Source organism: Zootoca vivipara, chromosome 1, assembly GCF_965207765.1.
Source record: "Zootoca vivipara chromosome 1, rZooViv2.hap1.1, whole genome shotgun sequence".
Lineage (NCBI taxonomy): Eukaryota > Metazoa > Chordata > Lepidosauria > Squamata > Lacertidae > Zootoca > Zootoca vivipara.
The window spans coordinates 64,558,545-64,584,561 of record NC_142582.1 but is presented as its reverse complement, the minus strand read 5'-3'; the positions used below and the strand labels follow the sequence as shown (position 1 = coordinate 64,584,561).

General features: G+C 39.5%; 1 protein-coding gene across 26 annotated transcripts in view; it reads right to left on the bottom strand.

Moving 5' to 3' along the window:
• Positions 1 to 26,017, bottom strand: part of SOX6 (SRY-box transcription factor 6) — a 399,510-nt gene that overhangs the window by 300,077 nt on the left and 73,416 nt on the right. For all 26 annotated transcript variants that reach the window (XM_088653558.1, XM_035119983.3, XM_088653582.1 and 23 more), the window contains one exon: positions 14,901 to 14,991. The gene's annotated coding sequence lies outside the window, so the exon portion shown is untranslated. The remainder of the gene's footprint in view (positions 1 to 14,900; positions 14,992 to 26,017) is intronic.

Sequence of the window (26,017 nt, the reverse complement as noted above, 5' to 3'; positions counted from 1 at the left end):
ACCCTATCTCCCACTCAATAATCTCACTCCTATGCTTGAATAGATCAAGAAAGGAAAAAAAGTTTATTGATTATTCAGCCACTGATGTCTCTTGGCCAAACCCAGTAAAATGTTTGCCATAGAATAATCTACAATGAACTCAAGAGAAGTAACAAAGAAGCCTTCATTAATCTACTAAAGGAGGACATTACTTTGTTTCAAGAATAGCAAAAACTTCAGTTTCCTGCACTGGCTCCTTCTGGAAAACAAGTCTTTTGACACAGATGCAATCTTACTGCTTGCTGCATTTTGCTTTTTCTAAGATAATTTACTGCCTGGCCTACTGTGTGACGGCTTTTGCACTCTTAACTGTAGTGAGATCCCACCAACACAGGTGGAATAATGCTGGCATATACTTGCAGATAAAATGCATTGATAAAACATATATAATACATGCAGTAGTATGGTCTATGAGGAGCCCCACCACTACCACATCATAAAACCAGCTTTATTAAAAAGTGGACAGGTGAGCTTTGTTATCAAGTAGAATAATCTACTCCCTTTGTCTTTACAGGATGGTACTTTACCTATTCTGGCAGAAGACTTTTACATCTGTGAAATACCTACAAGAGAAAAGCTAGAGGTATGCAGTGATGGTATAAAATGTAGCAGAGCAACAAAGCTATCATTTCTATAGTTAAACTATCCATAATCATTTCTTTGCTGCTGTTATTATTTACTAGAAGAACATGAAACTACTGCACAATACTGTACAAAATGCTTTCCCACCTTTTATACGATAGCGTGCTTTAAAAAACAAAACACAACCTCTAAGCAATATGCAATTTCACAGGGAGGCCAACAGTTCTGCCAAATATTTTTGCTATTCACTTGTCTTGAACCTAACCCTAATACATAAGCTAAAAGCTGACTGGCACTGCTTCAGCAAACAACAACTTTTAATAAACCTTGATAAGCTTGTAGAAAATAAAATGACTTCATCTACAATCCTTTATGAGATGCACAGTACATCCTGAACTGCAGAAGTTAAATTAGTATTTGCTGTGTATGTTATGTTTGAAATCCATCTAGTTCTTGGCACACACCCTATGGCAAAGGTCAGAGTAAAGACAGAAGAACGCTATGGCACCCCCTAACACAGATGATCTGAGACAGACCAGTCAAGGCACTATATATGTTGACTAAAGTACAACCTTAAAGCTATCCAAGTGGTTTCTTTTTACTGTGAGGATGCACCACTGTCAGTCATTATAAGCTGCATAAATGCCTAAGGAAGACAAGATGATGTCCTTCCATGTCAAAACAGAACATTAGTTTTATGAATGAATCCTACCGTAAATATCCATGTTTCACAAGCCAGAAAAATCATGGTGTCTACCATCAGAGTAAATAAGCTATTACTCCACTGGCTGTCTTGAACAGTTATTTTTTATTTTCTGGGGAAGAAATCATTGTGACATCTCTTCCTTAGTAGATTCATTGAAGCAACAGCAAGGGGTGTAAGCCTCAGTGATAACAAACGCGTTAAAGACAGAGTCAAGGTGAGAAAGTGACCCTAGCTTTGAAAACTGTGGCTTCATTTGTGCTAGCAGAATGGGTTGTGGTAAAGCACTGCAGGGACCACCTGGAATAGTTTTTATACAGTCTAGACTCTAGAGCAGTGATGGGCAACCTTTTGAGCTTGGTGTGTCAAGGTCGAAGTTCTGTGCAGTAGCCGAGGATGAAATGTCCTTTTCGCCATGTGGCCACGTGTCACCGAAAATGGCAATGCTTGTCAGTGCTGACACGCGTGTCATAGGTTCACCATCACTGCTCTAGAGCATCTTTTCTCAACCTTGGGTCTCCATATGTTGTTGAATTACAACTCCCACCACCCCTAGTTAGCAGGACAAGTGGTCAAGAATGAAGGGAGTTGTAGTCCCAAATCTGGTCTAGAGTGACAATATGATGACTTTAACTTTGATATTTTATTTGCTTTTGGTTCTTTATTTTGTTGTTTATCTCCAACTTTGATCAGGTGTACTATATCCATATTCATTATGCCGGCCTTCTAACACTTGGCATTGTTTTATCTTTTTATAGTGTAACCTGCCAGGCAGGATAGAAATGTAACATACAAGCATCCCCAAACATTTTCAGCTACTGGCCCAACATCTTCTCACTTAGAGAACAGCTAAGACTGTGAAAGGTCAGTACTAGAACTGAGTAGTCCTTTACTTGAAGGTGAAAAAAATATTTGTGAATCATTCATCATGGACAAACAAGTGAAACAACTGAGTGAAGAAAACTCAATGTGAACTCAAGGCTTCTGCAGTAACAGCTGCAGTCATTTACACAGTTGCAAAGATGAATAAATATACAGCTGTGATATTGAGAAAGGCTGTCCTCATGTAAAATACTGTTATGAGTTTAGGGTGTTAAACTGGGTGCTAGACCCCTCTAATCCCTGGATGCAGCAAGTATAAAAAGCTAATCAAGCCAGGCTAGCTTTCTGAACCCCATGATCAAGCAAATGTTAACAAATAAACCAGGCTAGCGACCTGATGAAGTGATCACCTGGGTGATGAGCATTAAAGGAAACAAAGGAAATAGAGGCTCTGTGCAAGATGTCAAATATGTGCCCTCCTTCAACTCTGAAATAGTTGGAAGGACAAAGCACAAGTTTAGAGAGGAGTTGAAGTGATATGGGCCAGAAGCAAAGCTGGAAGCTGGAAAGCCAGAGATGCAAAACAATGGTTGATTTCTGTTTGAATCCAAGGCTCCAGCTATGGGAGAAACATTGCCAAACGGAAACATGAACCCTGGATAAGAGCATGGAACCCCTGGAATCTTGCACTGTTCAGAGATTGGGGTGGCACACAACAATACTAAAGTTTCTGCATATGCTCTTGTTTTGTATCTGAACACATAATCACAAACAAAAATATAAACATCCCAAGTAGCATATTCATATTAAAAACTTGATACAAATGTAATTTTTAAAAAAGCTAGCTTGGAGCCAGATATTATAAATTACTAGGGAGTATTTGACCTGAATGCCAGTGGGTATCCAAGTTCATTCAAAGCAATAGCGGCCAAATTCTCCCTCTCTGGCTAATGTCATCAAAACCTGCTAAGTACAGAATACTATTTAGTTCGCATTCAGGGCCTTGCAGTGCCCACCTCATTCTAATGTGTTAATATTGTCCATCCCATTTAAAAAAACACACCACTTGGATACCCACTATTCATCTATATGTTGCAACATAAGCACAAAAGCATTACGGGAGGAGAGAAACATTGTGCTAACAGGGCTATAGTATTGATGAATAAAAAATGTAACCCCCAGGCTAAGCTGCCAAATAAGTAGTGAATTAATTTCTGTAAAGTACTCTAACATTACAAAGGTGTGTTGAAAGGTGTCTGCTCATGTTTCAAATTAAACGCACTGCTGGTCAGCATTAGCACCTCAGCTTTGAACAGCAGCCATTTGCCTATAACACTTCAGGGGTTGGGAAAAACGGATTTTCCGTTCACACTGGAATAATTAGAACATGTCAGGAAGAATTAATTTCCTCATTTTTCAAAAGGATACACAGAAATTACCATGTTATTATATGACAGGGTCCCTTGGAGAATTGTATTAAATTTAATTTCTAGCGCAGCCCACACAACAAATTAAAGTCATAAATAAGATGGAAAGAAGCAGGACGCAGAGCATATGTTTATGGCAATGAGTGAAGCCAAGGGACCAGAAACAACTATCTTCATTTCATTTTATTTAAATCAGCCAGACACTGTGTATCTGAATGACAGCACTTGTTAATGGTGCTGAGATTATAGGGTCTTTAATTTTAGAAAAACAGAAGCAGTCAGTTGGTGTTTGAACTGGAAGGTTTTCTCAAAAGCAGGCACTCAGTGGGTTCCTTCGCATAAGGCTGTGGTCACGCTCCAGCTTCTGCAGAGACACACACTTTACCTCCCCCCCCCCAAACTAATAATCTAAATCTATGATTTGCTGCACTCACAGGTAAGCACTGAGGATGAGTTATGGCACCAGAGTATCCTAAAACCTGATGCCCCACAGACACTGACACTTTCACAATCTGATAATCCCCCCCTTTAACAAATATTTGGCAGGGAGGGGGAAGCTTTTCATTTAGATAGTTTAAACTTTCTGCTTCTAATCAGGCTTATACATTTTAAGAGTGGAAAGGGCAAAGGCTCCCTCACTTGAAGTTCAGTGCTGTCACCAGGACTTGGAGAGGATGGGACTCTGAAACTCTAGGGTTAGAATCTAAGAACTGAGGTGCCTGTTTAAAGCACATGCTTCCCCCAATCCTGAGAACTGTAGTTTACCCCTCACAGAGCTGCAATTCCCAGCACCCTTGACAAACTAAAGTTCCCAGGATTTTTTGGGGGGAAGACATGTCCTTTATCATGAAAGAAAGATGCTGAGACTAATGACCAGAATGGGGAGAAAAAGCTGGGAATTCTTCTTTTGGCAGACTAACTTATCTTCTTTCTTCTTGGTCCTCACCATGGAGACCTAATGAGCCCCAAAACTGTGGATGACAGCTTGATACCCCAAACCCTAGTGTTGCCCACCCCTTCATAGTTCTGCACGCACATCCATGTACAACTAACAGCTCATGGTCTCTTGAAATCTACATATGTGTATGCCAACTTTTTCTCTTGCCTCAGTAAAAAAACAGTGGCTCTCACAAAGGGATTTATAACAATGGTCAGATTATACAATGCTAAAGTCAACTCAAGTGCACTTTAATAGTGTTAATAAAATTTTAATAAAGCATTATAAAATATTTACAGTGCTCTAACACTCTTTGATACCTGCTTCTCTTTTATCCTGTGTATGCTTCAAGCTTTTGTTGCCCGTGTTATAGATGAAAATATTAAAATTGGATGCAATGACACGGAACAATATTACTTGTTCTAGCTATACTGTATAATATCGCAGGACGTACATCTTTAAAATCCTGAGTTCAGGGAGGCATAAAGACTATGAAATATTGTGCTTGACCACTCTGAATTTCAATAGGTAGGCTCTTATAATTACTGATAATCCGTACAATGAAATTGCAAGTTAAAAGCAGCAGTATATGAAATATTCTTCAATTATGGCAATTGCAGTAACATTGACCTTCATTTTCTTTAGCAATGAACAATACTTATTGCAAAGCAAACAGATATTATAAATGAGGATGAGGTAAGGAACTAAAAGAGCTGTTTGAAATGGTAAAAATAGTTGTCTTCAAAAGATGCATGTGTTTCAGCGTGACATTTACCTTTTCTCACGGATACTTTTAAACTTTGCTTAAATGATATATATTGCACTGTTACACACTGCTGCAGCATGAAAATCTGGAGCTCTCTTTCAACCAACACAGCAGCAGGGTACTCAGAATTTCCCATATAATTATTAGCAGCACCAAAATCATGGTTGTTAGCTTGCCTGCCTTGAAAAGGAGAACGAGTTTGTCCCTTCTATGAAGTAGCTGCCATGGATGTGAGCACTCCCTTGGGTGCAACAAACTTTAAATAATTTGTGAATCAATTAACTGGCAATTCTGCGCACAGCTCAAATTTCACACTCCCAGGTCACTGCATCATCAGCCTGATATGAATCATAACATTTTGGGGAAAAGTTCATAATTGAAATCATTAATTAATTTAACAGGACTTTTAGTTATGCATTGCATTACACAGCTATAAAGGGGCAAGGATTAATTAGTTGTTTCTCCGACAGTTTTCTGCACTTGGAAGAAAACTTTTCCAACAATATCTTGACATACTCAAATAAGCATCAGCCTCTTACAGCCAAGTTTCAGAAGTGGTTGGTTTTTTTGTCAGCTGCTTTTTGCTGTGCTTTTTATTTTAACTGCTACACACTGTGATAGGAAGAACAAACTGAAGCAAAATGTGGCTCAGGGATTATTTAAATTGGATACTGGTCACTAGCAAAGCACTTGCCCTTGTGAGCATTTTAGGTATGTAAAGATGTAAGAAGAACCCAACTGGATCAGGCAAGGGCCCAGCTGGTCAAGCATCCTGTTCCACAAGATACCTAAGGGACGCCTACAAGCACAACCTGAGTACCACAGTGCTCCTCCCTGATGCAGTACTGCCCAGTACTGCCTCCAACAGTACTACTAGCTATTGTGGCCAGTGATAGCCTAATCCTTCATTAAGTTGCCTAAACTTCTTTTAAAACCATCCAAGTTGGTGGCTATCACTACACATTATGGGAGAGAATGATATAGTCTAAGTATACACTATACAATTGCTATCTTGCTCTCACCATGTGCCCCCAAGCCATCCATTGCAGCACATCCTCCTGATTGTTGGTGTATTAACACTGCTGGCACACATGGCAAGAACATTAGAGATGTAACCACATACCGTATTGGTCCGAATATAAGCCACACCCAAATATAAGCCGCACCTTTAAAACTCAAGGGGGGGGGGGAGAGACAACACTCAAATATAAGCCGCTCCCTGAAAATTCCGCAGGCACTCACACCCGCTCCGTTTTACCCTATGTCTGTTTCAGCAGTGATATCGTAAAAGCTCATTTTTGTAAGGTTGCAGATTTAAGCTGCACTTTAACTTTTCACGGTCAGAATTTGGGGGGGGGGGGAGTGAGGCTTATATTCAGGCCAATACAGTATAATGTGTACATAGATATATGTTTTGCCTATGGCCAGCATCATGTTTCAACCAAAATTGATTTAAGATTGTAACTCACAGAAGCTCCAGAACTTTGGGGGAGGAGTGTGCAGAGAGAGGAAAAAAGGGGGAGAGAGAGGTAAGGCTTCATCTTGTGTACAACCACTTAGCTCAATGTAAAGTAAGAAAATTCTGAATGACTGCCAGGTTTCAAAGACACCTCTTAAACATCAACAGATCAGACAAGGCAAAGCCTTGGATTTATGGAAGCATCCAGCTCAAATCTGCTTTTGGAATCTGCTTATGGAAACATACTGAGCTTACTACTGGCTTGATAATGACCAACACATATTACCTAACCTTGCCTTGACCTTGTACGCTGACATTCTCCCTTGCCTGCAGAGTAGGCAGCAGCCAGGTCTAGCAGGCTCACCATGAAGGCATGGATCATGCAAACCCATGGTGAAAGACAGAGCCTCTTCAGTGTTGGCCCCCTATTTATAGAAGATGATCTCCCATTAAGTACTTAAAGGTAAAGGGACGCCTGACCATTAGGTCCAGTCACAGATGACTCTGGGGTTGCGGCGCTCATCTCGCTTTACTGGCTGAGGGAGCTGGCGTACAGCTTCTGGGTCATGTGGCCAGCATGGCTAAGCCGCTTCTGGCGAATCAGAGCAGCGCACGGAAACCTTGCTTACCTTCCCACTGGAGTGGTACCTATTTATCTACTTGCACTTTGCTGTGCTTTCGAACTGCTAGGTTGGCAGGAGCAGGGACCAAGCAACGGGAGCTCACCCTGTCGCAGGGATTTGAACCGCCGACCTTCTGATCGGCAAGCCCTAGGCTCTGTGCTTTAGACCACAGCACCACCAGCGTCCCTGAGTGCCACCCACTCAGGGTGGAGTACTTATGTCCTCTTTATTAGTGAATTTTTAAATACATTTTTATTTGCATCCATCCATCCATATAATTTTAAACTGTTGATTTCATGTTTTTGTATGATTGGTTTTGTATGCCACCTTGTGAGGATATTTGTTCTGAAAAGTAAGATATAAATTTGCAATTTATAAATATATTTCCAAAACAAATGGAAATTTTGTATTCCATTGTATTTGTATTTGGCAACTTTTACTCACACAGGGAGTGTAGGAACCCAGGAGAGTGTGTCATCATAGGGCTAATGTAAAACAAGGGTCAGAAGCCCACAACCACCTATCATGTCACCACATGGGAGTCTTCACTGGGAATTTTTAACCAATTTTTTTAAAGACAATTTTTAGTTAAGTGGTACCCTAAGCCATGTGTCACCACACCACCTATTTCCTCATTATAGGCTTACAGTCCTGCCTGCCCAGTGGGTAAAGTTCTATAGGACTACTGGGGCAGCAGTATTGTACCATAGCAACAGGATTACACCTAATCCAAAGAAGCATTCAGACATGTGTTTTTAAACATATATGCATACAAACAGAGAAGTTTAGATATGTTGCAAAATGTCACAATCACTGGAACAGTTAGACAGAATTCAAAGTCTGGATTTAATTCTCTTCTTTCTCCCCAAGTCAATAAGTGGTACCTCAGTTTAAGTACACAATTGGTTCCGGAAGTCTGTACTTAACCTGAAGCGTACTTAACCTGAAGCGAACTTTCCCATTGAAAGTAATGGAAAGTGGATTAATCCGTTCCAGACGGGTCTGCGGAGTACTTAAACTGAAAGTACTCAAACCAAGGCGTACTTAAACGGAGGTATGACTGTACAATATTTCTGTTTTCATCATATGTGTGACTTGCTCCATAAGTGTACTTCAAGAAACCAAATTTTTATGCTTTTGATGGTTATTTTTTAAGCTTATTTGTTTAAGAAAAGTTTATATTATTCCTACATTCACTCATTGAACCCATCTCCCTCCTCTCCTTCAAATTCCTCAAACATTTCACCAAGCCTTTCTGAACCAGAATTTAACCGGCCTCTATCCAAACCTATTGTTTTCTCAAATCCTCCCTGCCCTCCCCCACCAACACAGACAAACCTCTAAGCCCTCAGGTCACACATCAGGTCATGCCTGTGTTTCTACCATGCTCCATCTACCACACTGAGGAGCAGTTAAGTACTAAGAGCACCTTAATTTCCCACAAAGCTCATTTCAGATTTTCAAGCCACGTCACTTTGCACCTTATCATCTAAATAAGACTCTTCTTTTGAATTAGTGCTGTATGTCAAGAATATAAATCATGTTTTGCACACCAAACAATGTGAGAAATGACCCTGTAGAATTATAATTTTGAAAAGGAGGAGGTGGTAAATTTTTGTGCTGCATTATTGTCTGAATGTATAGTATATTCAGGAGGTAATATTTTAGATTATTTAAATGATTTAAATCCAGAGACTAATGGTGTCACTCTTAAGAACAAGTCAATAGCAATTGTGCTTATTAAAACAGAGGTGTAATATGAGTTTTGTTAGCAAAGAGTACAGAATTACATTGTGCTGTAATGTTAAAAATCTTTATAAACATTCCTGCAAAATAATTATTTATTAGCGTTTGGAAAGGAGAATAACAAAAGCATTTTGGACAGACGGAGTCTTTTTCCTTCCCAAAGAGCCCAATTAAACTGCATGTATGATGAAAGTACAACTACCTCTTAGTTAGATCACTATCAGTCTGAAGCAATGGAGGGCGGGGTGCCCAGCATAGCTGCCAAGTTTTCCCTTTTCTCGCGAGGAAGCCTATTCAGCATAAGGGAAAATCCCTTTAAAAAAGGGATAACTTGGCAGCTATGGTGCCCAGTACGGGCATGGGGGCAGCCACGATGGAACCCTACCAGGATCGCACTGCCAGGGGCAGTGCGTTCCCCCCCCCACTCCTCTTCCTCCACCAGTGCATGTGACTGAACTAAAAAGAGTTTGGAATAGATGTTACGTCTCTCTTTGCTCTGTCCAGCTCCTGCTACAACCCCACCATGCCCCTGGAATGCCCCTTTTGGGGGATTTGTGTCAACATAAATTCCACATTCTTAAGTTCCACCAGCTAAGACAAGGTGAGGGACTTTCACAGATGTATCTCCAGCTCAGCTGGGGTGAGACACTTTTCTGGCATAGACCCCGCCGAGTCCAAATTCAACCAGGAAAGCCCAAGTTCCTCCGAATCCAAACTCTCACATCCCAGTGGGGTCTTAGTTTTGGATTGTGCTGTTAGTCTGGAGCCAACACAACAATGTTCCGACACTGCTTTGAGCTACAATAACCACATAAATGTCTGCCACCTTATCTGGGTTTTCACCTACATACCTACTTATTTACAGAATCTCTTAAGAAAACATTCTAAAGCTATGCACAAGAATTCACTCAGGCAACAATAAAAACAGTATTTAAAAAACCATTTAATCCCCAAAATGTATGTATTTATTTAGAAAAGTATTTATATCCTGCCATAAAATATACCAAGGCAATGTATACAACCAAACATAAAACATCATTTAAAATTTGAATAAATACAGATAACCCATTCAGGTGACTGACTAATGACAAATTAAAGATTACAAGACGCATAACTGAGATCACAACCCTGGAAAGGTGTGTCTAAATAAAAAGTTTTCAACAGGAACTCAAAGATCGCCTCTGTCTAATTTGTACAGCATGGGAATTCCATAAACAAGCGAATTCCAATATACATATACTATTAGGGTGGCAACTTATGCATCACAAAAAAGGGAAAACAATGAAAATTATTTGCATCAACATGTGCTAATTCACATGAAGATGCAGATAAAGACCTAATTGCTATAATTCAAATAGAAATTGGGATGGCTCAGTTGGTAGATTATGATACTCTTCATCTCAGGATAGTAGGTTCAAGCCCCACATTGGGCAAAAAAAAAAATCCTGCATTGCAGGGATCTGGCTTCAAAGCCCTTGCTCTCCCTTCCTATGCAGGGCAGTCTCGAGCAGGTTGGCCGCCCTGGCGCTGAGGGGCGGAGATCGCTCCGGCGCCCCCGCCCTCGCAGGGCGCAGCATGGTTTTCGTGCAGCGCCCTGCCTACCGGCCCGGCGCCCTGGCACACCGCACCACTGGGGTTCTACCTAGAGCCGGCCCTGTTCCTATGGTTCCTTATCTTTAAACCTGAAGTGGACCTAACACTCCTTCAAGTATAGGACCTCCTCAAACAGTGGATTGTTCACTACATTGTAGGTCACATGGCCACCTATATGTCATTTTGGTCACTACTTGGTATCACCATTTCCGTATTCTGTCCCATTTAGCTTTTATACATGCCAAGATGCTGACACCAGACTTCTAATATAGAGTTAATTTGTGCCCTCTTGTATCACATGGAATGAAAACGCTACTTAACCAGAGAATAAACTTCGTCTCTATTGAATATCTTTCAAGTTCCTTTATGCCTTTGTGCATAAATTTTGTTATATGAGCTGATATACATTGGTTTAATCAAATTACTTCAAAGATTCATTTGGGGTGATTGGATAAATGACAAATCAGGAGAACAAAGTGGGATCTACAGCAAAATATTCCAGTGTATGCCCCACCCTCTAAGGAGAGTGCTCTTGTTCAGGAATCCAGCCAACCTGAAAGAGGAGTCTTGTTATACTGTTCAACCCTGGGGGTGGGAGTTTCAGGAGTTGCAAAGAAGTAAAGGCCGCCACACCCTTCCCAGGCCTAATCCCGCTGTGCCATAGAGCAGTAGGCTGCTGCTCCCAACCCAAGCGTGTAATGGCCACATAGCCAAGGATGTAGTTCTTCTGGAGTGGGAAAGGGGGAATGCATGTCCACTAAACATCCCTGTATAATGCAAGGTTTCACTTTTTTAGTACAGGATGGGAATTTATTAACCTCAAGACATGCATCCTCAAAAAACCAAATCCACCTCTCCTCTTCAGGAGAGAGCAAAGGCATGTGGGGATGGAGCCAGTGGTGACTTCCTGGTGGTTGCACTGCACCTGTGAAGTCAGAGGAGTTTGGGGTTAGCAGCAGCCCCACAGGTGCTCAGTGCCGTCACCAGGAGGATACCATACCACTCCCTCCACCCTTATCCAAAAGCAACAGCTATCCAGGGTACTTCATATACTCTGTCAGGGCTTGAACAGGTCAATTTGCTCTCTTTCTCTGCGCTCCTTTTTCCTTGACTGATAGCCTAATATTCTGTCTCTCTAATGTTGTCTGCCATAGGCTTAACATATAAATTTGCACAGTGTGCCTGTCTTCTGGGTTCTTTACACCCCCTTTCTCATTCTCTAGGCCCAACTGATTTAAGCATTCTTTTCTAAAAGCTCATAGGTGACTCAGGTACAATTCCACATTCATCTAGAACTCAAGACACTCTAGACTAGACACTCTGTCACTCTCTGCCATTTTGTGGGGATAAAATGGGATAAACTATGTCTGTTGCCCCATGACCTTTCGGAAAGAGCAGGAGTTGGGTTTCCTTTGAGAACTGTGCACAAAACATTAACCATCCCACAGAAGTAGTAAGTGGCATTTATTATTTTGTTTACAATGTCACTTGTCTTGTTTTGCTTTTTAGCACTGAAAGCATCTATCTTGATTCTCCCTCCCCTCTTACGCTGATTACTTACATTCAAGAAAAACCATGGTATTGAAGAAAATAAAAAAGCAGTTTTACATAAAGTTGAATTATTATGAATATGCTGTTTGCTGCTGCCAAAATTATGTTGGCTAGGCGCTGCAAAAGTGAAACAATACCATCTATGAAGAAAAAGCTGATCAAGGCTTTAGAGATTGCCAAAATTGATACACTGACTGATAGCATACAAAGAGAAATGGGCTATTTCATCAGTTCCAGCCCTAGATAAATGGAGTACAATACTACAGATTATGCGCAGAGGGCGGGGGGAATTCATTGGAGAGAAGTTTGTTTTTATACTTTGACATCATTTAATAAAATAAAATTTTAATAAAACAATAAAATAACATTTGCAGAACTCCACAGGTTCCCTATAGGGCCATGCCTGACAGAGGTACTGGGAGAGGAAAGGAAGGCATCTGCAGCATTGCAAATAAGCTTGAGCTACCTTTTCTAACAAAACATTAACAAGGTTCTAAATAACAGAACATGAATGGAAGTTACCCATAGACAGTTTAGGTTGTATCCAGTGAAGTCATCACACTAGCACAAGGACTTCTACTCCCTTTCCACAACCACCACAAATCTCCAGAGAGTTGGGGAACCCCTAGATTTGGTGTGTTTGTGTACATGTGTACATGGGACACACAGGAAGAGAAAGTCTCTCTGCACAGAAAGAAGTCCTTGCACTAACAGGACAACTTCCTTGGACACAACCCTATGGTTTACATTGCTTGCCTTTATATAGTGCAATGATTTACTACATAATTTTAGTCCTTGTTTTTCCAGGGTTAAATTATTTTTGGACAATTTACCTAATTGATTTCTTTTTTATTGTTTTTGCCTTTAAAAACTATATGTGCAACTTGGTTCTTTCTACACATTTCTCAGAAAATAGTTATAACCAAATATGCAGATGTTAATTGTGTTTGAATTCTCCTAAACTCCTTTGCTCTCTGTGATTCAGAAATGCCACCTGCTAGAGTTTAATTGAATACTTAGTCCTGCTTTATAAAACCAGTACAGTGGTACCTCGGGTTACAGACACTTCAGGTTACAGATGCTTCAGGTCAGAGACTCTGCTAACCCAGAAATAGTACCTCGGGTTAAGAACTTTGCTTCAGGATGAGAACAGAAATTGTGTGGTGGCAGTGCAGTGGCAGCAGGAAGGCCCCATTAGCTAAAGAGGTACCTCAGGTTAAGAACAGTTTCAGGTTAAGAACGGACCTCCAGAACAAATTAAGTTCTTAACCCGAGGTACCACTGTAGTTGGTATGAAGGGGCTGACAAAAGGGTCGAAATAGATATTTCTAGGGAAACTAACTGGAATGTAAATCCTGAAGCTATAGATTCTGCATTGTAAAACTGCTTAATTGCTGAAGGCAGGTGGAGTGTGTTGGGTTTGGAGTTGCGAGCCATGTATAACTCACTAGATGGCTTTGGGAAATGACTACATCTCACTCTATCATACCTCACAAGGTATGATATGAATAAACAATGTAACTTTGTAGAACACTTTTACTCAACCAGTAACATACCACTGACAAAGATACCCACATCTTTAATTAATGGGAGGGGAGGCATTCCAGCAAGCAGCAGAAGAGGTGGGTAGGGTGTGGCAGAGAGGTAGGGGGCAGGGACAGGCACACCCCTATTTTGCCTCAGGTGCTGAATTAGGATAAACTGCCCCTGCTTCTTCCTATGGCAAAGCAAGTATGTGAGAATTGCAAGTGCAGGTGTAACCATAGATCTCCACCATATTTCACAACAATTATATTAACTTTTTACAAATCCAGTGCCAGGAATGCTCTTAATCTCTCCATAATAAATAGTGATATCAATGATGATTTATGTAGTTACATAGCCTTTTCAGACTACTGGTAACTAGAATGCAGTTAGACCTCTGGATAACACAGTTGCTCAGTTAAATGGATCTTATGCAGAATTGTCAAGCATCTAGGAAATTGTGCTTTCAAAACTTTAAATTTTAAATCCAGCCTTGAAGTAGGAAGCATAATTTAAGGGAGAGTTAACCCTTAGAAAAGGGTGCATATATTCCTAAAACATTGCCCCACCAATCACAGAGCTCTGCAGGAGAGGGCCTCCTACAAATACCACCTCATCTGAAAGTCTGTTACATAAAACATATGAATAAACCCTTTAGTGTGGCAACATCTATCCTTCGGAACTCCCTCTCATTACGCATCAGACAGGTGCCATATCTCTTGGTGTCTATTTCCTATTTCAACAAGCCTTTATCTTAGTCTGCATCTATACTGGATTTCAAATGGTTTTTCTATGAGTTTTTATTGTTGATATTTCTTATTGTAAAGTCAGTGTGGGGTGTTTCATGGGACTGCCTCAGCAGAGAGGTCTACATACAATAAATGAAATTAATACTACTTATGTACATGTGTACAGTAGGATAAGACAGCACTCCCCAAACAATGGGGCCATTCAACGAAGTGAAAAAACCATTTCTAATGTTCATTTCTTTTATATTATCTAGGTCATCACCTAACTAGAAAATAAACTTAGAGTATGAAGATATTATAAGGGGAGAAAATATGGCAGGTGAGAAAAGCATTTCCTTTACCACTGATTAGAACATTTAGGTGAGTATGCAAATGTTACCTGGCCCCGTCACAGGCTGCCTTTCTGCTCTAGCAGTGTCTCCTGATAGGTGTCATCAGAGAAGAAGCCAGCAAGACAGCATCTAGTAGGTCTATTAAAAACAAAGACAGAAAACAATTTGAAGGTATGTTTCCTTCACAGCTATTGACAATCAGCAGTGAAAATGCTTATTTTGGCCTATCTTTAAGAGACACAAAGCAGCTAGTTGGTTACATAAAAATGGCATTCCATAAATGTGTTATTATCCAAAATGGTTGGGAAACCAGGAATATTTTATTGTGTTAATTTCAGCCAGAAAACATCTACAGATCCATGTTCCAAGTCAGTTCCAAGTTAGGTCCAGTAATGATACAATTTCAGTACTGATTTTATAAAAGCTTCTGACCATACTCTGTCCAAAGGTGTGTGATCCACAGGAACTACCATAGAGCCACTGTTATTCCCCTTTCAATACTTGGGGCAAACACAGGATTCTGAATATTAGAAAATATTGATAAATTACACAGAATTCATACTTTTCAGCTAAATATTAGACCTCTAATGAGTCAATGAAATTAATCAATATTTTCTAACTATTTTAACTGAGTAAAGAAAAATCACAGCTGAAGAGAGTTATTAAAACTGATTTGTAAAAATATAGTAGTAGTAGTATTACTACCACTACCATCACTAAGCACTTTTTTTTTTAGCTTATTCATTTTTAGAATGGTAAACTGGGGAATGGAAGGAGAGTAACTGACTTGGGAAAAGCAACGAAGCATTATTACCATGCCTACACCACGAAATACCTAGATTTGAATAATTGTGAAATAATAGCAATCACAGGTTAATGGTTTAATCTACATGACTGCTTGACTAGCTGAACCTTTGGTCTAATCATCTAGATCTTCTTTTGTTCTTATTTTAATGGGAGAGAGTAAGGCATGCATTAAAGTGCTTAGTTGTGGCTTGATCACCCTCTAGTAGCAGATGTCTTTTAAAAGTTGTTATCATATGAAAGTGGTCATCTCTTTCCACCTTTACTCTTTTGAAGTCTTAATGGAACTTTCTCCACACTGAATCAATGTAACTCCCTTGTAGAATTCAGGCACTTACTCCCCAATATGGATCATTTTATTCCTTTTGTAAAAAAAAAAACCCACCCCATTTAGTCTAAAGCAGTCCATATATCTTGCATGAGTTTTATTTTCATTTACAAAGTAAACAAGTCAAAAATAAATTCTTGCATGCAGAAAGACACAGAAGTAGCTCATATATTCTTTAAGTTGGCGGTTGGTTTCTTAGACAGATCCTAAATGTAATATGTACACAGTTTTATTCTTGTGCTTTCACTGAATGTTGTTAAACTGTCCAGCCTACAAGTCGGAACTATATGACATTGCAAAAGCTTTACTGTTTTTAGATGCCGAGCACTCTGTGATGTCTTCCATCTAGAGAGGAATACAGGATTAAAATAAACATCAAATTGTGGAGATCACAAGGGGCAATTTGTCAGCAGGAAAAGGTAGAGAGGGATCAGTTACCACAGTGTATTGCCACAGTGCCAGCAATGCAGCATCTTTTAGAGTTCATGGAGACAGTGTGCCTGACTAATGATCTTATTAGAGCACTACATAGTCAAAGAAAACAGGGCCTTAAGAAAAGATGGAGCAGAGAAAACATTGCAGGAAGTGTAAAATTCTTATAGCAGAAATAATGTCTTGCTGCTATAATACCTACACACTGCAATATCTAGAAGAGCTCAAAGGAGTAGTCAGCAGAATGTGTGTTTGTGAAGATCCATGACAGGTCAACAAATCTCTTTCTAAAGAAATAATTATTCTTACAGAATGTCAACCCTTGCAAGGCAGAAACAGGACAGGTGCTGACATTCTCCAAAAATGCCATTTTTAATTCATCCATGTCTAACACTCTGGGGAGTATAATTCACCCTTATGAAAGATCAGCCTGAGGTCGCGAGTGTCTTCTTTGGTTTAGGAATATTTCCACTGACCATGTCTTAAGAAAGAAAGGTGAGAAAAGGATGATAAATAGTCTCCAGTCTTACATAGTCCTCTGCCTCTGGCCACAGCTTCTCAAAAAAGGGGAAAGGGAGAGTTCACATTGGTGATTTTAGGTTTGGGGTATACTTGGAAAATATTCAGAACACAGTAGGGCAGCATTGCAGCACAGCACTATTATAACTCTGGAGATCTGTGCAGCTATTTAACCCATGCATAAGCTCCTAACAGGCTCAGGATACCGTGCACAGTCCTCTCCCTGAAGGCACTGTGGTTGCAGTGCCAAGACAAGAGAGACCTTCTCCAGTTAGTACACTATACAGTGGTTTGGTATCCAATTGCCTTGTAAAGGGTTCTGTTATGCCCTGCTAGTTTGTCAAGATCAGATCAATAGTCTCTATATTAAAATGTGTTTCTTCATTCATAGATGTTACTGATTCATATTTGGCTATATTTTTAATACAGTAAAAAAGAAACTGCATAAAGGTACTTCAGACAAAAATAAATTCACAGAGAAAATATAATCTTACAACTGTTATTACCATATATCATCTAGTAGCTTTTATGATTTCAATTAACTAGTACAGTAGCTTGTTCCAAGAACATTTAAATACTTACGATTTGATAACTATGGTTAATCTTCATTCAACCTAAGATTACGCAGAGTAATTACATGTAAACAGGAAAATGAATTGAATAATACTCCCTGTTCCACTGTCCGACACTATATTGTGTATTGTACAGTATATACAATTAGTGTTATATTGCTAAGCTAAAAATATTGGTGAAGATCTAAAAATGACTAACACTGCCTTTTTTTAAATTAATGTCTTATTAGTTGGGTGAAGTACACTGACAAAGAATAATTTATGCTTATTCAAACTGCTCTCGACATCTTCAGGTGTTTCCAAATGAGCTCACAGAAGAGTGATTAAATGCATCTGATAACAAGCCACACATTGCTGAAATTACTTACCGCCTCATTTTATGATTAATTAAACATGTAGATTAAAGTTGCAAAAGAATTTAGATTAATGAGCAAGTTAAGTCTTGCTGATATAAGTGAATTGGGAATTGGATGCTCTGTGGAACTTTATAAACATGCATTTTATAATGAGTAAGACAAGGCTACATGTTGAATCCTGGCCACAAGGGCCTTTGACGATGCAGTCTTTTTTAACATGGTTTGACAGCTTTCAAATAACATTCTACTATAGGCTTTAAACTTTGTGCATTGCTGTAAAACATGAGACTACATAACTCATGTATTAGGAGTACAATTATTTCCAAGCTCTCCAAGGTAATGACCCCCTGTAGCAGCAGCTGTTCAGAAAAATTACAGGCTCAATTGTTATTTTAATCAGAGAGAGTTTAGTTGTTAAAAGCAGTTATGCAACTTGTAAAATTATATGACACCTCATCAGTGCTTTCTCTGCAGCATCCTTTAGCCAAAAAGAAAAAAGAAAAGAAAAATATAAAGCACCACAGCTTGGGCTTATTAGTAAAGCTTGGTACTCAGTCATTCATAAAAAATTCAAAGCCATTTATTAGTGTGGTTTCCGTGCAAGCCAAGGTAATGTTTAAATTTACGATGACTCTTATCAGCTCCATGAGTGTTTCAAAATATCTGCTGGGTTTGCTGAACATCCAATTTTTCTCTTTTAAGACCAGGTTTTCCTAATCCAAGTAGTTTAGTCAGTGTCAGAAAGCCAAGATGGACTTTATGGTTTTGCAGGGGAGAAACAACTCAGATTATTCACAGGAACCTAGCACACCACGTATAGCAATTCGGAGAAAAGAAGATGGAAAGCTTAACCTGGTAGTTAACATGGTACACTTGCCATACAATCTGTCATTTGTTACTGTATCTTGAGCCGATACCATACAATGGACAGTGGCACTTAGGATGAATCTGTAAATCACAAGCCTGAGTAGCCCCAGTCCTTTCAAATAGATCTGTCATGTAAGTTTCTGTACTAGGCTGTATGTTGTTCAGTAACAGCTTGATTGTACTCTAGAAAAGAAGGGAGAATTTCTGTTTTCAAACACAGCTCACCAAGAGTTTGTCACAAAACAGGCCATGTGGACATAATTATCAAATACATGCTACGCAGACAGTGGCAAGTATCAAGTTATTTTAACAGCAGGTCTGGCAGCGTCAGTACTTTATCATCATTTGTTTATATAAGACCAAATACAAATATATACTTTGCCTCCCGAAGCTTCAGTTGTGATGCTGAATATGGGTTAGATCCAGAATTGCTCTTCCGCAGATCTTAAATGGAAAGTGGCCCAGTAAAATGCTCAAGTGATAGTCTAATAAATTAATATGGTTGGATCTAACAGTCTCATTAGTAGAACCCCACTCATTGGATGCTCCTGTTGGAAGAAGCAGGGAAGCAATTTTCATTAATTATTCCTTTCCCCTGCAGCCTTCGCATCACCTTCCATGCTGTTTCAGAACGTCCACTAACCCCTGGAAGCAGCTTTTCAGGGGCCACAGGGCAGAAAGGAGAATTGGCAAAAATCACCTGTCTCCTTCCAACAGAAGCATCCTGGTAGCAGAGTTTTGCTGAAGGAAACTCTGAATCCAATCCTGCTTAGAAGTTGAGGATAAAACATTTTTCTAGGTCACTTCCCTTTAACATATAGTTAACATTAAGGAGATATTTTTATTCATTCATATTTTTAAATATATGCCTCTTTTAAATAATGCCAGAACTGTCTTCTCAAATGACTGCTCTGCTAAGACCTGGAAATTATCTTAGCAAATGTTTTAGGTGTCAATTTCCATATTATGGTTTCCTATAAAAATGCCTTCCCTCCTTTAACCAAGCTTGGCTGTATCATTCCAGGAGAACACGTGGGTTTGGGTATTTTTTCATCCAAACATTGACTTCAAGGCACATTTTTCAGGCAGGAGAAACCATGCCAGCATGCCATTCTGATGTAACAGGACAGAATATTCTCATATACAACTATAGAACCCTGTATGCAAAAATATAAACTTATTAATCAGCTTTTAAACTCTGCCTATTATTTAATCAACTCTCTTTCCTAAAACATCTCCTTCCCACCCTGGGGCAGTATACTTCATGAATCTTCTCCTGTCTTCCAGAAGAAGAGAGAGAAGGAGCAATTTATGGACTGTCCTTCAATTGCCTTCAGATGTTTTAAAGAAGTAGCCAATGAGGAAACATAAGTGAGATGTGCTTCCAATATAATGCTCAAAAAGGAACTTGAATGGTGGGTGGGATATGCAAGCTCTGGCCGTGGTAACAATAGTACTGCATCACACTGATGTGAAAAGGAATGGTCTGCAATCAGAACAACCTTTTGATTTAGTTCAGATGCTGGTACTTGATTTTATATTCAGGTTGAACTTACTGTTTGTCATTTTGATTGTTTTGTAAGGATTGATAACTTTGGTAGAAATGCAATCAAAATTGCCAGGTCTGAACTTTCGCTCTTTGGAATTCTGCTGTGTAACACTGCGAATACCTCATTAATCAATCAACCAACCAACCAACAAATTAATTAATTAAATTAATATACCACCCTTCATCTGAAGATCCCAGGACAGTTTACAATATAAAAACACAAAAATATATAACATTATTAAAAAACAAAAGCAATACCCCCACACACCCTACTTTAGAGGAATGAAAGAAAACAGGGTTGTTTTGCAGATAACAAAACAGCCCATCAAATGGACCTTTCTCTTAACCTTGACTGATGGAACGGAGGGGGGGACTAAAAATGTTCACCCATTTTGAGCGAGGGCAGGAAATTTTGCTCTTGCTTTGACTCCCCCCCCCCTTTTAGGTCCACATGCTACTTTTCCCTGATGGAATTGCTTTGGGAGAGAGTCCCTGATTATGCTGATAAAATTGCAAAAAGGGGGGGGGAACAGGTGCAAATGTGGAGGAAAGCATGAAAAAGGGTTGAGGGATTTCAAAACTTTTATCATGCCCAAACCTCCTCCGGCCTCTCTCTCTCTCCCTCTCTCTCTCTCTCTCTCTCACTCACACACACACACACACCTACCTCAGTTTTGGGAGCAAAAAACCCCTAGTAATTTTGTATGTTCAGGAGGAGAGCAAAGGAAAGCTGGCTTGAGTGCTTACCACACCAATATCTCCCTTCTTCTGGGAAGCTAGCACATGAGGCAGAAACTGTATTGCCTTATGTTCTCCTTAATTGCAAAGTTTGTGCATGCAGGGAGATTTTTAAGATGGAAGAGAACTTAAAATCACCTTTGTGAATATTGCGAAAATGTAGTTTTATTCCTGTATACCTAAAGTTACCATGATTCATATCAAGTCAATTTTTAAAAATATATTTCTATGAAGGTTCAGCATATATCAGGCATTCCCAAACTTCAGCCCTCCAGATGATTTGGACTACAATTCCCATCATCCCTGACCATTGGTCCTGTTAGCTAGGGATCATGGGAGCTGTAGGCCAAAACATCTGGAGGGCCGCAGTATGGGGATGCCTGGCATATATGGTGATTTGATAGGACTGTGTATCTCAAAAGGTACCATGCAACCAGAACAGGTACTGTATTTCCTAAATGTCCCATGTGGGGACCTCATTTAAATACTCTAACCATTTAGTGAGATAAGGAATCATTCTGGCTTCTTCACATGCTGTTTATGAATGACCAATAGAAGAAATATGTATTTCCTGTCACACTTCCACTTGGTTATTATTTACAAAAAAAATGCATTGTTTCCTGATAACTGAACACATGACTGCAATGTAATTCATTCCCACCTTCCTTCCATGCTTCTCCAACATTCTTGGAATTCTGTCTGAAGGAGTTATTAAAAATAGTACAAGAGAAAAATAAAGTCCAATACAGACAAATAACATAGCCAAAATAATGGTCCAATTAATCAACAAAATCATGACATCTCCCAACTCTGTTGCCCTTTCAACAGAGAACAGCACTGAATGCCTAAAAAGGCCCTGCAAGACTTTCAAGTTATTTTAAAGGAATGGCATAAAAATTACTGTCCGGAGAGCTGCCTGGGAAAAGACACATGCATAAAGCAGCATAACAGAAATGAACAAATTTTTCCAGTTAGCAAAATTATTATTTTAAGAGTGGTCTATTTTCAATTATTTGCCAGCTACATAGCAATTTAGTTAAGAAAGAAAGAAACCATTAACATAAAAAAGGAAACTGCACCAAGAACTGTAACAACAGTCTTATTCTGGAGATTGGCCAATGGAAAATATTGTTAATTGGCATGTTTCTTTCCTCTCAGAAAGCTTTATAGAAATCCCTCTCCTACAAGAGGACATATTTCTGCAGATGGAGAAGGGGACAGTTTATAAAATATCAGGCGATTACAAGGAAAGAAGGATCAGCATTTAGCCAGTCTTCAAGGGGATAGTTTTAAACACTTTAAAATGGAGCCTATGGAATTACACGAAATAGAACTTTTATTTACCATCATTTATATAGGGAGATTCGTGTAAAAATGTACAATCAAAGCAATTATTAACAAGAACAGTAAGAGGTTCTGCTACTGTCCCACTTAATCAAAGGTTCAAAAGACGATTGCTCTGGAGTAAGTATGCACAGGTTGCCTGAATAAATCTATTTATTGCATAGCTGTTATGTTAGGAGCCTCATACTTAGCATTCTAAGAAACCAAAAAATCTGTGAAGCTTTGAAATCAGTAGTTAAAATTGATGCAGTTTTGAAAGGCTCATGTCCAACTATATCCAAACAGAGATGAAAACCTGCTGCTTGATATTAGGAACCATCATGAAAATATTGGCCAAAATATCTTAAGGGGTGTACAAATATATAACAAACTAACTTTGTAAAATATATGTTATTTATAAAAAATAAATAAATTCCAAGCCTTCAAATCATTCATTCTTGAGATTTGCCACTGAACTCAGTCGGATTACTACATAAGAGTTGTTGGAACTGTAATGCTTCTGGGATAGCTGCCCTTTGCCTTTCAGGAAAAAATGGGTGTCATTATTTATCTTTCTTTTTAAATACATTCATACTTCGGTTTAAGTACGCTTCGGTTTGAGTACTTTCAGTTTAAGTACTCCGCGGACCCGTCTGGAATGGATTAATCCACTATCCATTACTTTCAATGGGAAAGTTCGCTTCAGGTTAAGTACGCTTCAAGTTAAGTACAGACTTTCGGAACCAATTGTGTACTTAAACCAAGGTACCACTGTAATATTTTAAAGTACATAAAGTACATTTAAAATATTACAGACCAACATGATTTTTGAATTGTGCCAAGCAATCTAAAATAGAAACAAAATGTGACAACATGAAATTCTATAATGTACATTCATGAGACTCATATGCAATATGACTAAATGATAGGTCTGGTCACTTATTCACAACTTATTTAACAATTCCTAATGCTATTTCAAATACAATCAATGTCCATCTCATGAGAGAACTAACAATTTGGCCCTTGGCATTCAACTTCCATCATAAATAATGTATAGCTGGAGTACTCAAGATGCAGAGATGTATTTTCCATCTCACTACCCTTTCTGATAGGCTGTAGCAACTAGATGGTACATGCTCTGTGTGCAATAGATTCCAAGTTCTATCCATAGCATCCCTAGGCACAGCTGGGAAAGACTCCTATTGATAATAATGCTGAGCCACTGCCAGTCAGTGCAGGTAATGCACTGGTCTGACTCAGTATAAAGCTGCTTCCCAAGTTCCCAAATAAAGGAATCCAGAATGGGGCTGTGGAAATGAAGGCACAGGACTTTTCAGATAGCAAGTGGCTTTATTCTCAATGCCTGGCGTCACTGGGGCAGGGGAAAGTGTGTCATTGTCCCCATAGGAATTCCTGCCATTTTGATGATTCTAGGCCCCAAGGCACCTTACAATCAGATTTTTAAACCATCAGTCATAAGCAATCAATGAAACAAGACTAAGAGAGAGAAAAAGAAAAACATCATCAAAAACATCATATTTCTCAGTGCTACTGATAAAAATTAGAAATTAAAAGACGCCTGCTTCTTGGGAGAAAAGCAATGACAAACCTAGACAGCATCTTAAAAAGCAGAGACATCACCTTGCCGACAAAGGTCCGTATAGTTAAAGCTATGGTTTTCCCAGTAGTGATGTATGGAAGTGAGAGTTGGACCATAAAGAAGGCTGATCGCCGAAGAATTGATGCTTTTGAATTATGGTGCTGGAGGAGACTCTTGAGAGTCCCATGGACTGCAAGAAGATCAAACCTATCCATTCTTAAGGAAATCAGCCCTGAGTGCTCCCTGGAAGGACGGATCGTGAAGCTGAGGCTCCAATACTTTGGCCACCTCATGAGAAGAGAAGAATCCTTGGAAAAGACCCTGATGTTGGGAAAGATTGAGGGCACTAGGAGAAGGGGACGACAGAGGACAAGATGGTTGGACAGTGTTCTCGAAGCTACGAACATGAGTTTGACCAAACTGCGGGAGGCAGTGGAAGACAGGAGTGCCTGGCGTGCTATGGTCCATGGGGTCACGAAGAGTCGGACACGACTAAACGACTAAACAACAACAACTGATAAAAATTAAAGGCTGGCAAAGATTTTTATTCACCTAGGCCAGGCATAGGCAACCTTGGCTCTCCAGATGTTTTGGAACTACAACTCCCATGATCTCTGACCACTGGCCCTGTTAGCTAGGGATCATGGGAGTTGTAGTTCCAAAACATCTGGAGAGCCAAGGTTGCCTATGCCTGACCTAGGCAGATTATGAAGGCTTTCAGTAGCTTCTGAAACACCAGTAAAGTAGGAATCCAAAAACGTACCAGTCCACAAGTTACTCAATAACAAGAGAAGCACTATGAATTGTACTTGGGGCGCCTCCAGACTGTCACGATTTTGCAAGATGGTTCAAGTATATACCATACTGTAAATTTAGGTTTATGCAATTAAAGTGTATTAAAGCGCTCTACTGCCATAACACAACAAATGCACTTTAAGATGTAGAAACACCCTGCAAGCAAATCAGGATGAATGTTCAATAAATAGGAGAGAATTAAAATCCCAGTTAGAAAATCCATCAAAAAGTATGGAATGAACTAATGGGAGGGTGTATAAACAACTCACAAGCAAATCAGGATAAACTGCCACAGTATTTTGAACTGGATACATTCTCTGAATGCTATTCATAGGTCATATATAACACTAGTGCAACTATAGCATGGAAAACTGTAGTGAGATCAGCCTGTTTCAGGAAGAACAAAAACACTTGACTTCCAACACCACCTCTGGAATCAATGAGCAAGGTAAGAACAGAACCACTGGAGCATGGAAACAAGGATACGATGGTCAATGATATTTAAAACATTCCATTGTTTCAGCTAAGATCGTCCATCAAGACAACCAAAGCTGTACAATTCCAAAACCCAGATTGAAATGGATCCAGATAATCTTTTTTTAATTCAGGGGTGTCTGGAGTTGGGCTACCAATGCTCATTCAAGCACTAAAAGGGAAGGTTACAAATCAGACAATATTTGGGGAAATCAGTAGAGTCCAAGGGAGGCTTCTTAAGGAGTAGCTTTGACAGCTAGCTGCCTTCTTCAAGGCAGCTCTGACTACCCCCTCTCCCAAAGAAGAATTGACCAGCTCTTGGGCCCAGCTGGTCACTCTCTTTAGCCAAGAAGAACAAAAGTTGAGTACACAAGTGGTACACCACATTTCTCCAACATCCTATCCATTCCTCAGACCACAACAACTGAAAATCATCCAAGCAAAAGTACACGGAGGAGCGAAGAACTGTACTGAAACAAACTAGCATCCAAGTTGGAGCAGATGCAAGCAATTTTATCTGCCAAATGCTGTGTAAATATATCACAATGGGCTACCAAGGGTTCCAGCAAACTGTTCTAGAAATGCAAATGAAGAAAGCTCTGCTGGATGGCAATGAGCAGATGCAATGGTGATATAAAAATAGTCCCTCTCTGCTGCCATCATCACCATGAAATAGGCTTTACAATTGTACTGTATCCTGTGTCTTGTAATGCTCACTGAGCTGTTTGTCATGTGTGTTCTACCCATCATTCCTGTGTTTCGGAAGCATTGCTGCCTTCAACTGTCCCTAGAAATAAAAACCCACAG